This window comes from Arvicola amphibius, chromosome X (assembly GCF_903992535.2).
Source record: "Arvicola amphibius chromosome X, mArvAmp1.2, whole genome shotgun sequence".
NCBI lineage: Eukaryota > Metazoa > Chordata > Mammalia > Rodentia > Cricetidae > Arvicola > Arvicola amphibius.
The window spans coordinates 105270833-105285258 of NC_052065.1; positions in this window are offsets into that span (position 1 = coordinate 105270833).

Genomic DNA, 14426 nt, shown 5'->3' on the forward strand with positions numbered 1-14426 from the left:
GCTCATTGTTCTCAAGAACATATACTATACCATTTTCTTCTTCAAACTGTGATAACTGATAAAAATCTTCATTCCTTATAGTTATTTAAATAATACCCCCTTTACATTCTTTACTCTTTATTCCCTCTATATACTGATCTGGCATGTTCATCAGCACAATGTATGCATTTTGTATTCTAACAGTGACCAGAAATGAAAAATATTTTGGCTATTTACAATAGAGATTCAATAAAAATTTTAAACCCCTTCTTGTATCTCCTTTCCCAAGAATATTAATAAAAGAAAATGGGGTTGAAAAGTGAGATACAAAAGCTTAAGAAGTCATTCTTAAGGCATAAAACTAACTATGGTGCCTCATTTTGCTTATTGTTTCCTTTAACTAATGACAAATCTCCCTCAATGTTGACTACTCCATGATCCACACAAAAAGTATTTAGAAATATAGTTCTCCAGATTTTCAGAAAAATTCCCAGACTGCATCTCCAAGGATAATTGACTGCTTCTCATTGACATGATCTGGTATACCACATTATAAAATTATAAATAATTTTTCAACATTTAATACATTCTCCTCATTCTAGTATTATATGTGTATATAAAATATTCTTTTCTTAATATTTTAATATATATTTTAATTGTTAAGTTAGCATTGTATATATTTGTGAAGGGCAGCATAATATGCTCTTCTATTCTGTTGATTATTTTATTAGAATACATTCAGTGTATACAGTAATTTTTGATCCACAAAAGTTTTGCTGTGAGGTTTCAGTATTTAACAATTACTCTTAATAGAAATTTAGGGATTTTTTTATAAATGTTTTTCTTTTCCCACTCTCCCAGTCAGTATTAATGTGACAGGCATGATAATGATCCTAAAAAGATGTCTGTATTGTATATTTTAGAGGCTGTAAATGCATTGCCTTATGATCTGAGGAACTTTATAGACTTGTTTAATATTAAGAAAAGGGAGATGACATTAAAGATGCTTTTAAAATCCATATGGAAACCTACTACATATGAGATTAGTTGGAATTTGTCTGTATAGGTAATAATGTTCCTTACAGAAGCATATGTGTTTTAAATGAGCAAAGTATCAAACTGCCCTCTAAATCCTTATCTTTATGTTGATAGGTTAGTCTAACTTCCAGATCTTATGAAAAAAGTTTATCTAGTGAATTGAAGTTAACACAGAAACTAAAAATTTTCAACATACATAGAATAAGTGTCTGTTGTAGTAGGAGGAAGACACTTGTTTGCCCAGCCACCAAGAACCAAAATAATCACACAGAAGCTACATTAATTAAATCAATGCTTGGTCCATTAGCTCTAACGTCTTATTGGCTAACTCTTACATATTAATTTAACACATTTCTATTAATCTGTATATTGCCATGTGGCAGTGGCTTACTGGGTAAAGTTCTATCTGGCTCCAGTGGGACTACATGGTTTCTCTCTGACTCCACCTCCTTACTCCCAGCATTCAGCCTAGTTTTCCCCACCTAAGTTCTGCTCTGCTATAGGTCCCATAAGGATTCACCTCTGTATGCTATGATTACCATTAATGAATAAAAAAAAAACTGCTTTGGACCCAGAGAAATCTTATTCATTCTCCATGATATTCTACTTCACTTGGGTCCCAAAGGCACTATAATCTTTATAGCCATAAGCCAAAATAGATATTTTCTTCTTTATTGAGATATATTCTTAGCACAGCAAAAAGCTAACTAGCACATTTAATTAAGATATGTATTTGACGTCTTTTCTACAAGTCTGTTTTAAGTTTTTGTTGCTGTTGTTGTTCAAACCAATACTAAAATCTATTATACATTTGATATAATACCAATAAAAACAATTCTGTTCATCTATTTCCAAATTGTTTTTTACACTATTGTCTTATTTTTCCCTCAAGAACTAATGCAACATAAAACCATAAAAATTTTAAAACAGGAAATAAGTAAATACAGATGTAATAGGAGAAAAACGTATCAAGAATAGGAATATATAATTAAATATAAAGCAGAGAGTAATTCAAGTAAGCATCCTATGAGTGTATATGTTACAGTGTGCTCTTAACTTTGTAGTACCTAATGAGAAAAAGAAATCTCATCATTTATATAACCCACCCTTTCTTTACTTTCAATGTCTCAAAATGCTTTACTTTCTCGAAATTAAATTTCAGTTGAAACTCACATAACTTGAGAATCTCCCACAAAATGGTTAATATATATTATGGAATGATAGCATCCACAAATTCAAAGCCTACACTAAATTATATGATGTGTGCTATATTTCAATGAATATTGCTTTGTTTATGGCTTTCCAAATCAATATACCTGTAACCTAAGTTATAGACTATCATAAGTACTTTTGAACCATAGGAAACCCACATGTTTGACATCTTCAAAGCTGACAGTCTTAACTGCAGAATGAAATTTGTTCATTTAGTAACTTTGTTATCTTCCCATAAATAGCTTGATTCTTTTAGTCTCCCCAGAATAAAATTTTTTTCTCTCTGTGTATTATTAAAGGTAGAAAATTCTTTATAGCATTGTAAAAGAGATTCTAGGTAAGGGAAAATACAGATGAGATTAAGGCTAAAGAAATATGTGTTAACTGTTCACTAGAAAACTATTTTTATGTAAAAAGAATCATACTGTGTTCTCAGCTAGGTACATAATTCTGTCTTAAACTCTTTTGTTAAAAGAATGAAAACAGATTGCCTTCAGATTCCAAAAGATCTTTGATTCTATATCATATTTATCTCCCCTCTGAATATACAAATCCTTACATAAAATAAGATATTAAAACATAGCAGAATAGGAATTCATGATAGTGCAACTGAAAAATGATTTAAGTGTTTTTCTTTAATTTATAATGCTAGACATGATTCCTTTGTTTTGATTGTACTGTTTGATGGTGGAAAATGCATCATCTTTATTGAATACTTAAATTGTAGTGATACGCTGGCTGTTTCAATACTATAAACCAATGAAATATTTAAATGTTGGAAATTGATAAAGGAAAGTTATAAATAAGTTATCTTTTAGAATGTGAAGTTAAATTTTCATACGCAGGGAGTTCCTTATTCTCTAATTAAAACAATACATTCTATTATTTAATATTCTGAATGACAAATATCACATCAGCCAAGCATATGGAGAACTCACTAGGCTTTATAATGACATTTTAAAAGAAAAATAAGTTACCAAAGAGCCAAAGAGATGAAGTCAAATAGATGGGAAAAAACATTACAGATCAGAATAGAAAAATTGGTGAAATAAAGCTGAACAATAGTAGTAAAGCAATATTCATTTTCAATATTTTAAGTCCTATTTTATTATTAAACTCTGACATGTGTTACATACATAGTTCTTCAATTTCCAAGCAAACTATGTGCTAAGTAATTAAGAAAAGTGGAGTTTCATATAGGTTGACCTGATTGCCAAATAACAATTGAAACAAACCCATAGACAAGAAGAAAAGTTTGAAAATTTGAAGGTATCAGATCCACAACAATGATTTCGGGGGGGGGGAGGAACTGAAAGAAAAAGTACCACGCAGACTCTTCTTACCCTGTAGCCTAAGCCAATGCCCTCCCCCTTCTAGAGATACCCTGGGTTGTTTGCATAAAATAGAGAAGAATTCTTTTAATTCCTTTTGTTTTGTAGTCAATGTTTTTAGCCTTGCTTTAGTAGAATCACATTCTTTTGGTTTGATTAATGTATAAGGAAATCTGTGTGAGGCCGGAATAATGAAAATATGCATAATTGTTTTAAAAATATGATTCCCAAGTTTCCTGAAATGCTCTCTGTAGACAAGTGACTTTACATTTATCTTTTTGTTTTCTTTAAATTTTATGAATGGATACAGTGTATGACAAAACATTTGCTTTAGGTCCAGCCATAATACCCAGCACATCTCTATCCCACCTTCCATGTATATAATGTATATATGTTTGTATATGCACATATTCATGTGTGTGTGTGTGTGTGTGTTTGTGTGTGTGTATGTGTGTGTAGGTTTACTTTAATCGTGACCATACATGCAAGGTCTGTAGTGGTCATTTACTGGAGAATAGGCAACCTGCCAGTGGCCATCTTCCTAAAGAAAAATGACCCACTTTCCCTCAGGAGTCCTTCCGTCATCCATACTGGAAACTCAAACTGGCTTGATCCTATGCAGGTCTTGAGCCAATAAGCTACAGTAAGTGATTTTATGTGTGCAAAAGCAATGGCATGCCCAGAGTACAGAATTTCAATGCACTCCTCCCCATTTTCTGGCTCCTACATTCCTTCTACCCTCTTGTGTTCTCTGAGCCTTAGGTGGGAAATGGGGAGCAAGTTGATAGAGATGTTACATATAATGCTAAGTACTCAGAGTCAATTAGTCTCAGTATTTTGAGCATTTATGATTCTTTGTATTAACCATTATCAACTGCTTTAAGAAGTTTCTCTAACCAAGGTTGAGAGCAATACAAAATTACAGATATAAACATAAATTTTTAGAAAGCAGTTTTGATGTGGGAGGGTCTTCTGTTTGACTTGATTTCATTGGTTAATAAAGAAACTGTCTGGCTCATTTGATAGGCCTGCCCTTAGGTGGGTGGAGTAGACAGAACAGAATGCTTGGAAGTTAGTCAGACCACCGTGCCTCTCCTCAAGGAGACAGATGCAATGAAGCTCCAGCCCAAGTTGGACATATGCTAGAATCTTCCCAGTAAGGCACCACTTCATGGGGCTACACAGATTATTAGATATGGGTTAATCAAGATGTGAGTAAGAGGCTGAAAGTAATAGGCCAGGCAGTATTTAAATGAATACAGTTTGTGTGTTGTTATTTCGGGGCATAAACTAGCCAAGTGGCCGGGAGCCAGGCAGGACACAAAGCAGGCCTGCCCGCAGCACATCACTACAGAATGGCGCCCAACGTGGATAACTGAATCCACAGAAAGCCTGAGAGAGCTTGGGAAAGAATAGAGTAAAGCATGTTTTCTTGGTAGCAGCAATGTCTCGGGTCTGCTCTGCTTGCTAGAGGCCAACAAGTGCTCTCATCTAAGAGAGGCTTCCTGACTCAGCTTTAGCTGCAAAACCCTGCAGTTCTTTTAAGAGGTCCTGCCATGAAACACTTACAAAGTGTTGATGAAAAGCAGACCACATGCTTTTCCGTTTTCAGCTGTAGCAGGAAAAAAGTTGCACTGTTTTAAAATGCCAACTTTCTGAACCATCCTGCCAGAGCAAACTCTGACTCTTTCAAGCAGGCAGTCCTGACTATGGAGCTTTTGAGTATTGTTTAACACTGTTGCAGCTTGCTTGCTGGCAAGTACCTTGAAAAATTGTGGAGTTGTGGCAATGAACATGGCTCTGGACGGTATCTCAGCCACAAGGCTAGAATTACAGAGAGCTAAGGAATGGGCTGGATCTAGCCGCCAAAGTCACAGCTTTAATCCTACCGATATTGTTTGGTAAATTAAAGACTCATGTGGTCACAAAAAGGAGATATACGGTAAAAGAAAGATTCAAAGTTGAAGAAAATGTCAAAATGGTTTACAATGTGCTAAAAATATATGCAGGCTAAAGGTTAAAGTTCTTAAAAGTAAAAAAGAAAAAGAGAGTATTTTGGGTGTGATGGTACACACCTTTAATCCCAACACTTGGGAGGCAGAAGTAGATTGAGATCTGTGACTTCAAGGTGCGGCAGCACAACCTTTAATCCCAATGCCTGGGAGGCAGAGATAGACAGATCTCTGTGAGTACAAGGTGTTGTAGCACACACCTTTAATCCCGGCACGTGGGAAGCAGACAGTGGATCTCTGTGAGTTCAAGGACATCCTGGTCTAAAGAGTTATTCCAGGCCAAAGATATATAGAGAACCTGTCTCAAAAAGTAAAAGTAAAAATAAAAGAAATAGAGGTTAAAAATAAATCCACACAAAGATGGAAAATACACAGAGAACCTTGATACTATATGCTATTATGCTCTCTTTGAATTGTTTGAATGCTGAGGAAGGAGCAACAGCTGCTAAAAGATATTTGTCTATAAATGCTGCTGAACTAATCCAACATAGATATTTTGAAAATACCTTGACTTCAGAATTTGGATCTAAGGATATGATACTTTGGAAAAGAGATTCTTCTTTTGTTTTTACAGAAAATGAAACCCTGTGGATTGCTTCTATTCCAATATGGTATCATAGACCACGCCCTCCTGAAAGGTTGCTGTGAACACCCTCAAAAAAATTACTTCACTCAACTGCCGACTGAGATGAACCTAGCAGACAGGTTATACCATGAAAGACCTAAATAAAAGCACCCCCATTCAGCAGGAAGCAGTTTGGAGAGAAATAACTGCGCCCATATTCCCAAATATTGTGTATAAATGTTCTTTTACATTTAAAAGGGTATATGATATAGATATGAATAATTTGCATTGGTATGGATTTTGCTTTATTGATAGAGATTTAAAGTCAATATTGTTATATGTATTTCTGATCTTGATTAAGGTATTGTGATTGTGTAGTTCTTTTAAGAATGTAATGTATAATTAGGAAATATAGGTTGTTAATGGATAATCATTGATAATAGTCAAGCTTGTAGTCATGTTACTTAGATTTTCTAGATGTGCATAGATATATTTCAGATAGGCATTCTTAATATCTTTCAAAGGCTACAGAATATGGCATATTAAATGTTTTAATAACTTAGGGCTTTTTATGACAATGAGACATGTCTGCTCCTGGCAGGATCCATCTACTTCAAGAGGAAGATGGGCATTATAGAGGCTCATTATGGAGTTTGATAGCCATTTGGGCAAGAAACTGCTCTGGCCTGGACTGTTGGCATAAACTGGACACAAAGAACACACAGAAAGAGGACTGCTGAACTTGCCTAAAGGTGAGATGGTCTTTCAGGGTTCCTGACTCATGAAAGAGTCTGCGAGACATTCTGCAGAACACAGCAGATAGTGACTGAACTGTCTTTGGAAATGTCTGCTGGATACTATGGGCCTATAGGCCGAAGATGGATGCCCCAATGATACAGAGGAACTTTGGGTCACTGTCCAGGCAGCGAGATGTCTCTGTTATTTCTAGAGTTTGAAAGTTGCTTATTTCTTGTTTGCTTAGGTAATATTATATCCTTCTGGAGACTTTGATGAAGTTGAAGAATGGTTAGTTATAGTTATAATTTTCCTTTGTTATGATAAAAGATAAAATAGATCTAAATATTGTAACTATAATTCTTACTTGATAACTGTTTTATTATATGTAATTTTACTATGTTAAAGTTAAAGCCTTCTTTTTTGTTTAAACAGAAAAAGGGGAAACGATGTGGGAGGGTCTTCTGTTTGACTTGATTTCATTGGTTAATAAAGAAACTGCCTGGCTCATTTGATAGGCCGGCCCTTAAGTGGGTGGAGTAGACAGAACAGAATGCTTGGAAGTTACTCAGACTGTCGTGCCTCTCCTCAGGGAGACAGATGCAATGAAGCTCCGGCCCAAGATGGACGTATGCTAGAATCTTCCCAGTAAGGCACCACTTCGTGGTGCTACACAGATTATTAGATATGGGTTAATCAAGATGTGAGTAAGAGGCTGAAACTAATGGGTCAGGCAGTGTTTAAATGAATACAGTTTGTGTGTTGTTATTTCGGGGCATAAGCTAGCCAGAAGGTCAGGAACTGGGCAGGATGAAAAGCAGGCCTGCCTGCAGCACATCACTACACAGTTTGACAACATGGTCATTTAGAATATCAACATTCAGTTTCTATCCAAGGGCCTAGGATCTCTGTAGCAATGGGTTTTAGACATGCTTACAGAAGTATGCATACATTTATTCCTGTGGAACAAGCTGTAATCTAATCAAGATTGTAGTGAGATTATCTTTATCACCATAAACAGTACTGTCACTACTAAACCAGTGAACAGGTACCTAGTAGGTATATACTATATCATGTAGTTCAAATGTTGAGTTATATCACTAGTCTTTTCTACCATTACATTCCACATAGCACCTTTAATCATGATGAAAGCTAGCCAACAGGGAGAACATTCCTTATTAAGTTCAGGTTACATTTCTCTATGTCCTGAAACAAAAGGTTGTGGCATTTTCATAAATAGTTGACCATCTTCTTATAATGAGTAACCCAGAGTAACATCAGTGTTAGATTTGTTTCAGGTGCCTCAAACATCTCCCTGATCAATAATAAGAAGTTTAAACTGAAATTTTCATATAATAAGTCATGTTTTCTGAGCACACCATCATTCATTCATGTGAGGTTCCTTTGTTCAAACACTCTTCTTAAAATTGTATTTTAATTACCTTACAAACTAGTATGTTTTCATAAGGATTTTACATATTTATATTTTTGATTGACCTGCTCCCCTCCCTTCTTTCTATCATTCCCTCTATCTCTCCTAAAACCTTAGAAACCAATATTTCTCCAGATTCTTTCATATTACAAGAGATGCACTACTCCTATTATTTTTGTTATTACTTTGGTAATGAGATTAAAGGTTTCTATACAGCTTTTCAAACACACTTCAGTTTTCTCTACTTTCACTTTACCTATATTTTTCCACTTTCTTTTCTTTAATGTATACCTTCAGTGGCCAATTTCTGATTTTTATTAGCTTCCACATGTACTCCAGATTAAATACACTAAAACATTAAATTTTGAACCCATATTATATATATATATACTCCAGCTATTTACCTAATGTTTCAACCTCTGTTGAAAGTTGAAAGTTCCAGACCTTTCTTCATAGATAGCAAAAACAATCTCAAATTTTAAGCTGAGGTTCAATTGACTAAGGATAACTTAAGCAACACTAAACAAAAAGAATACTGAATGGGATAACAATATAGTAGATTTCAAATCACACTATAGTGCTTTTGTAATAACATAACATAGTATTAGTACAAAATAGAGAAAAAGATTAATAGAATAGAACAGAGGACTTAAATATAATGGTATAACTACACCTATCTAATCCTTGCCAATTATGTCAAAAGTATTCATTGGAGAGAAGATAGCATCTTTCACAAATGGATCTTGGAATAATGAAGTTCAGAGTTTAGTATGTCTAAAAAACAATGAAACTAGATCTTGTCTTTCACATAAGACCTGATAACCTCACACTGCTAGAGGAAAACTAAGGAGTACAATTCAATTCATACTTATGAATAAGGACTTTCTGAGTAAGATTCCCAAAACATAGAAAATAGAACCAACAATTCATAAACAGGATCTCACAAAGCTAAAAGACTTCTGTACACAAAGGAAATTGTCAACTTTGTGACACAATTAAAAAGACAACTAAAAAACATTAAATATCCAGAAAACAGACCACTTTAAGAAAAATGGACTATGAAACGTAACAGAAAATTCTCAAAATACAAAATAAAATAAAAATACATAGTAAACATGTAGAAAAGTTCAATATCCTTAGCTATCAAGGAAATTCAAGTTAAAACAATTCTGAGATTTTACCTTATCATAGTCAAAATGATGAGAGTCAAGAAAACAACCAACAACACCGACTGACAAGGGTGTAGAGAAAAGAAAACCCTCATTCTCTGTTGGTAGGATTACAATCTGGATGAGTCACCCTGGAAATCAGTGCAGAAAATTCTAGAAAAGCTAAATATAATTCTGGCATATGACCCAGAGAAACTACTACAAAGATACTTGCTCAGCCATGTCTGTTACTACTCTTTTCATATTAAGTAGGTACTGGAAACAACCTAAATGTCCTTCAAGTGAAAAATTGGTAATGAAACTGTGATATATATACACAATGCAATATTGCCCAGCTGTCAAGAAATGTGGGTACATTTCTAGGATTAAGGGACACAAGTCTTTCTTATATTCCTGAAAGAATATGATGCCCTATAGCATTTAATATTATTAAATATCCACATGCTGTGGGAGCTCCTTCCACTCCTTCAGCCAATAGCCTTTAAGATACCAGCCCACTTGGGCATGGTCTCTTTTGCTTTAAAAAGCAGCTGTAGCCCTTCTCTCTCTCTCTCTCTCTCTCTCTCTCTCTCTCTCTCTCTCTCTCTCTCTCTCTCTCACACACACACACACACACACACACACACACACACTTCCTGCTCCACTTCCAGCTACTAGACTCTGTTCCTGGTCATGTTGAGGGCTGTTGTCTAGGACAGTAATATGTAAGTTTTCCCCTTAAATAAATAACCCTTTTATTATTCATAATTCCAAACTGGTATGGAATTGTTTTGTGACTTATGTCTATATCCACATATCCATAAATTTCATTTGGTTTTAACATAGAATTATTTGATTCTAGTATTGGCAAAAAAATTGAATGCCATCATAACATATATGTATATATATATATATATATACATATATAAATATAATATGATATATATCACATTAATTTTATATAAGCATCTATCCTTGAAAAACTTCCAATTCTCATGACACAAAATATATGTATTTATTAAATATTAAGCTTCCACTAGATGATAGTCCTGTTATACCTACTTATTTTAATCCACACAAAAATCCAGAAATTATAGGACATTATGAAAAGACCAAATGTATTAATAATAGGGATAAAGGAAGGAAAAGAAATCCTTTAAAGGCACAGAAAATATTTTTAAAATATCATAGAAGAAAATTTCCTCACTGTAAAGAAAAGATTTCTATCAAGTTACAAGAAGCATACAGAACACCAAATAGAAAGGACCACAAAAGAAATTCTCCATGTCACATTCTATTCTAAATATTTATCTATTTATATAAAAAGCTGCAGTAGATAAAAGAACAAGTCACATATACAGGCCATTAGAACAGCAACTGAGTTTTCAATGTAGTCTCTAAAAGCCAGAATGCCCTGGATGTATGTTCTACAACAACCACAGATGCCATTGCAAAATATTACAACTAGTAGAACTGTCAGTCACATCACAATCGATGGAAAAAGAAAAATATTCCAGGATTGGATAGGTTTTGGGAGCAACAAACAATAAATGGGACCTACTGAAACTGAAAAGCTTCTATAATGCAAAGGATATAGTAAATATGACAAAACAACAGCCTTAAAAATGGGAAAATATCTTCACCAACCTCACATCTGACAGAGGACTGATCTCTAAAATATATAGAGAACTCAAGAAATTAGACATCAAAATAGAAAATAATCCAATTAAAAAATTGGGTACAGAGCTAAATAGAGAATTCTCAGAAGAATATCAAATGGCCAAAAGATATTTAAGGAATTTCTCAACATCCTTAGTCATCAGGGAAATGCAAATCAAAATGACTCTGAGATACTATCTTACACCTGTCAGAATAGCTAAGGTAAAAAGTACTGAGGGCAGCTTATGTTGGAGAGAATGTAGAGTCAGGAGATCACTTCACTGCTGGTGGGAGTGCAAACTTGCACAACCACTTTGGAAATCTGTATGATGGTTTCTCAGAAAACAGGGAATCAATCTACCTTAAGACCCAGGGATACCGTTTCTGGGCATATACCCAAAGGATGCTCAATCATACCAATAAGAACACTTGCTCAATAATATTCACAGTAGCATTATTCATAATAGCCAGAACCTGGAAACAACCTAGATGGCCCTTGACAGAAGAATAGATAAAGAAAATGGGGTACATTTACACAATGGAATATTACTCAGCTGAAAAAACCTATAATATCATGAAATTTGCAGGCAAGTGGATGGTACTAGAAAAAAATTATCCTGAGTAAAATAACCCAGACTCAGAAAGACAAACATGCTATGTACTCACTCATAAGTGGATATTAGATGTAAGGCAAATGATAACCAGAATACAACTCACAGCTCCAGAAAAGCTATATAACAAGGAATATCCTAAGAGGGACACATAGAAGTCCCAGAGAAGGGGAAATAGATGAAATCTCCTGAGTAAACTTGGGGCAAGGGGGGCGGTAAAGGGGATGGGATAAGAGATGAGAACATGAGGGAACAGGATGGTTGAGGGGGTTGAGGGATGGAATGGAAGAGCAATGAAAGAGAGATCTTGATAGAGACAGTCACTATGGGGTTAGCGTTAAACATGGTTCTAGGAAAAATCCCATGATTCCACGAGGATAACCCCAGCTAAGACATTTAGCAATAGTGGAGAGGGAGCCCAAACTGGCTTCTTCTATAATCAGATTGGTGAATACCCCAACTATCATCATAGAGTCTTCATCCAGCAACTGACTGGACCAGTTGCAGAGGTCTACAACCAAGCACCAAGACAAGCACTAGGAATCCAATCAAATAAAGGGTGGGAGGAATATATGAGCAATGGAGGTCAGGATCAGAATGGAGAAATCTACAGAGACTGCTGAATCAAGCTTGTGAAAAATCAGGAACTCTAGACCGAAAGCTATGAAACCTCCATGGGCCCGAACTATATGTGGGAGACAGTGGTGAAGTTTAGACTATCTGTGAGGCACCTGGCAGTAGGAACAGAATCTATCCCTGGTACATGGGCTAACTTATTGGAGGCCATTCCCTATGGCGGGATACCATGCTCAGCCTTAATGCAGGGTGAGGAGGGTTTTGGCCCTGCCCCAACTTAATGTGCCAGATATTATTGACTTCCCATGGGAACTCTTACCCTTTGGGAGAAGTGAATGGCAGATGGGCTGGGAGGAGGTGGGGTAAGGAAAAAGGAGGGGTGAGGAGAGAACTGTAGATGGAAAATAAGTGAAATTAAAAGAGGTAAATTATTCCAAGGTAAATTCAAATTTAAAAAATTTCTGTCCACCAGTCCAGTTCAGAAGAACATACCAGAAGCAAAACTTCAGTCTGAAGGGAAGTTTAACTACACCTAAGAGAACACAAGTAATAAATCAAAGAATAACAAATCAAAACACAGGAAATCCTACACCATGACAATAAAATTACAGCAATCAGTAAACACTTCTCATTAATAACATTAATGGTCTCAATTTCCCCAATAAAAGGACATGGTCTAACAGATTAGATTATGAAACGGGATCCATATTTCTGATGAATCTAAGACAATCCCTTTACTTTTGAGAAAAGGCATCACTCTAAGATATAAAAATAGATAAATGTATTCCAAATAAATTGACCAAGAAGCAATTAGGTGGATCAGTTTTAGTATCTGACAAAATAGATTTCAAGCCAAAATTAATCAGAACAGATAGAGAAGGACACTGCATAATCACCCAAGGGAAAAAAATAACACCAAAAGGATATTGCAATTTTAAGTATTTATGTACCAAAGGACACCCAAATTCATAAAAGAAACTACTGTAGCTAAAACCGCATATTGACCCTCACACAGTAATAATGGAATAGTCAGTCAACACAAAACAGACTACATTTTTGGTTTTCTGTAAGCTTTTTATTTTATTCTTATATTTTCTGTACTATTGTTTGATTTGATTTCTCATTGCTTTGTTTTTGTTTGTGTTTTGGAGACAGAATGTGAGGGAGAATATGAGGCTATGTAGGTAGGGATATGGGGCAGATATGGAAGAAGTTGGATAAGTGGAAACACAAGATAGAAATGCACTGTAAAAAAAACCTTAAATATAAAAAGTAGTCATTGTTTAGATTTTGATGTTGATTTTTTTCTTGGTATCATTGACAACTCAAATAAATGTTTATATATATTTTGTGCTCCTAAATATAGATTGCTATTTATTTTCTTAATATTTAATTATTAGATTATTATTACTAATTGGACAATAAAATGATGCTGTGCTGGTTTCAATGTGTTTAATATAAGTTGAAAAACAGCACAGCATCATTTTGTTTTCCAATTAATAATAATAACAATTTATTTTCAATAAAAAGAAGCAAGAAATTAAATATTGAGAATATAAATTTGAATGATGATATTTATTAAGCAAAGTGTATGTGATTTTAGTCAAACACAATAAGTATACAATATGCAGTTTCTTAAAAGAAATTTATGCTAAAATGAGAAAAGTTGATATGTTGAAATTTTATTATAATACTTAATTTTAAATACGCATTAAAACATAGTCATTCTATTCTTTCTGATAGATGGTTTATATTTCAGCCTGAATTTTTTATTACAACTTATACAAGGTTCAAAAAACTGGCAGTTTATATGTTTATCAGTTCATTATTAATCATAAAGAAAGTCTGCTGTCCCTTCCCTCAAGCAACACCACTTATGAGTATTCAAACATAGGTGCTTACCAGAAAGTGGTGAGCTCAGAGTAAAGTATCCTTTGTTCTGACGGAAATAACAGTATGAATAATTCGCATAAGTAGCATCTTCACATTAAAAAGGCAGTACACATTGTCTTCAGATCATACTCATTATTTTGGAATTGGCAGAACTTTTCTAATTTTAATCTTCCTGCCACCCCTCTTGTATATAGAAGATATAATCATTTATCTCTTTATTCTTAATTCTTGACAT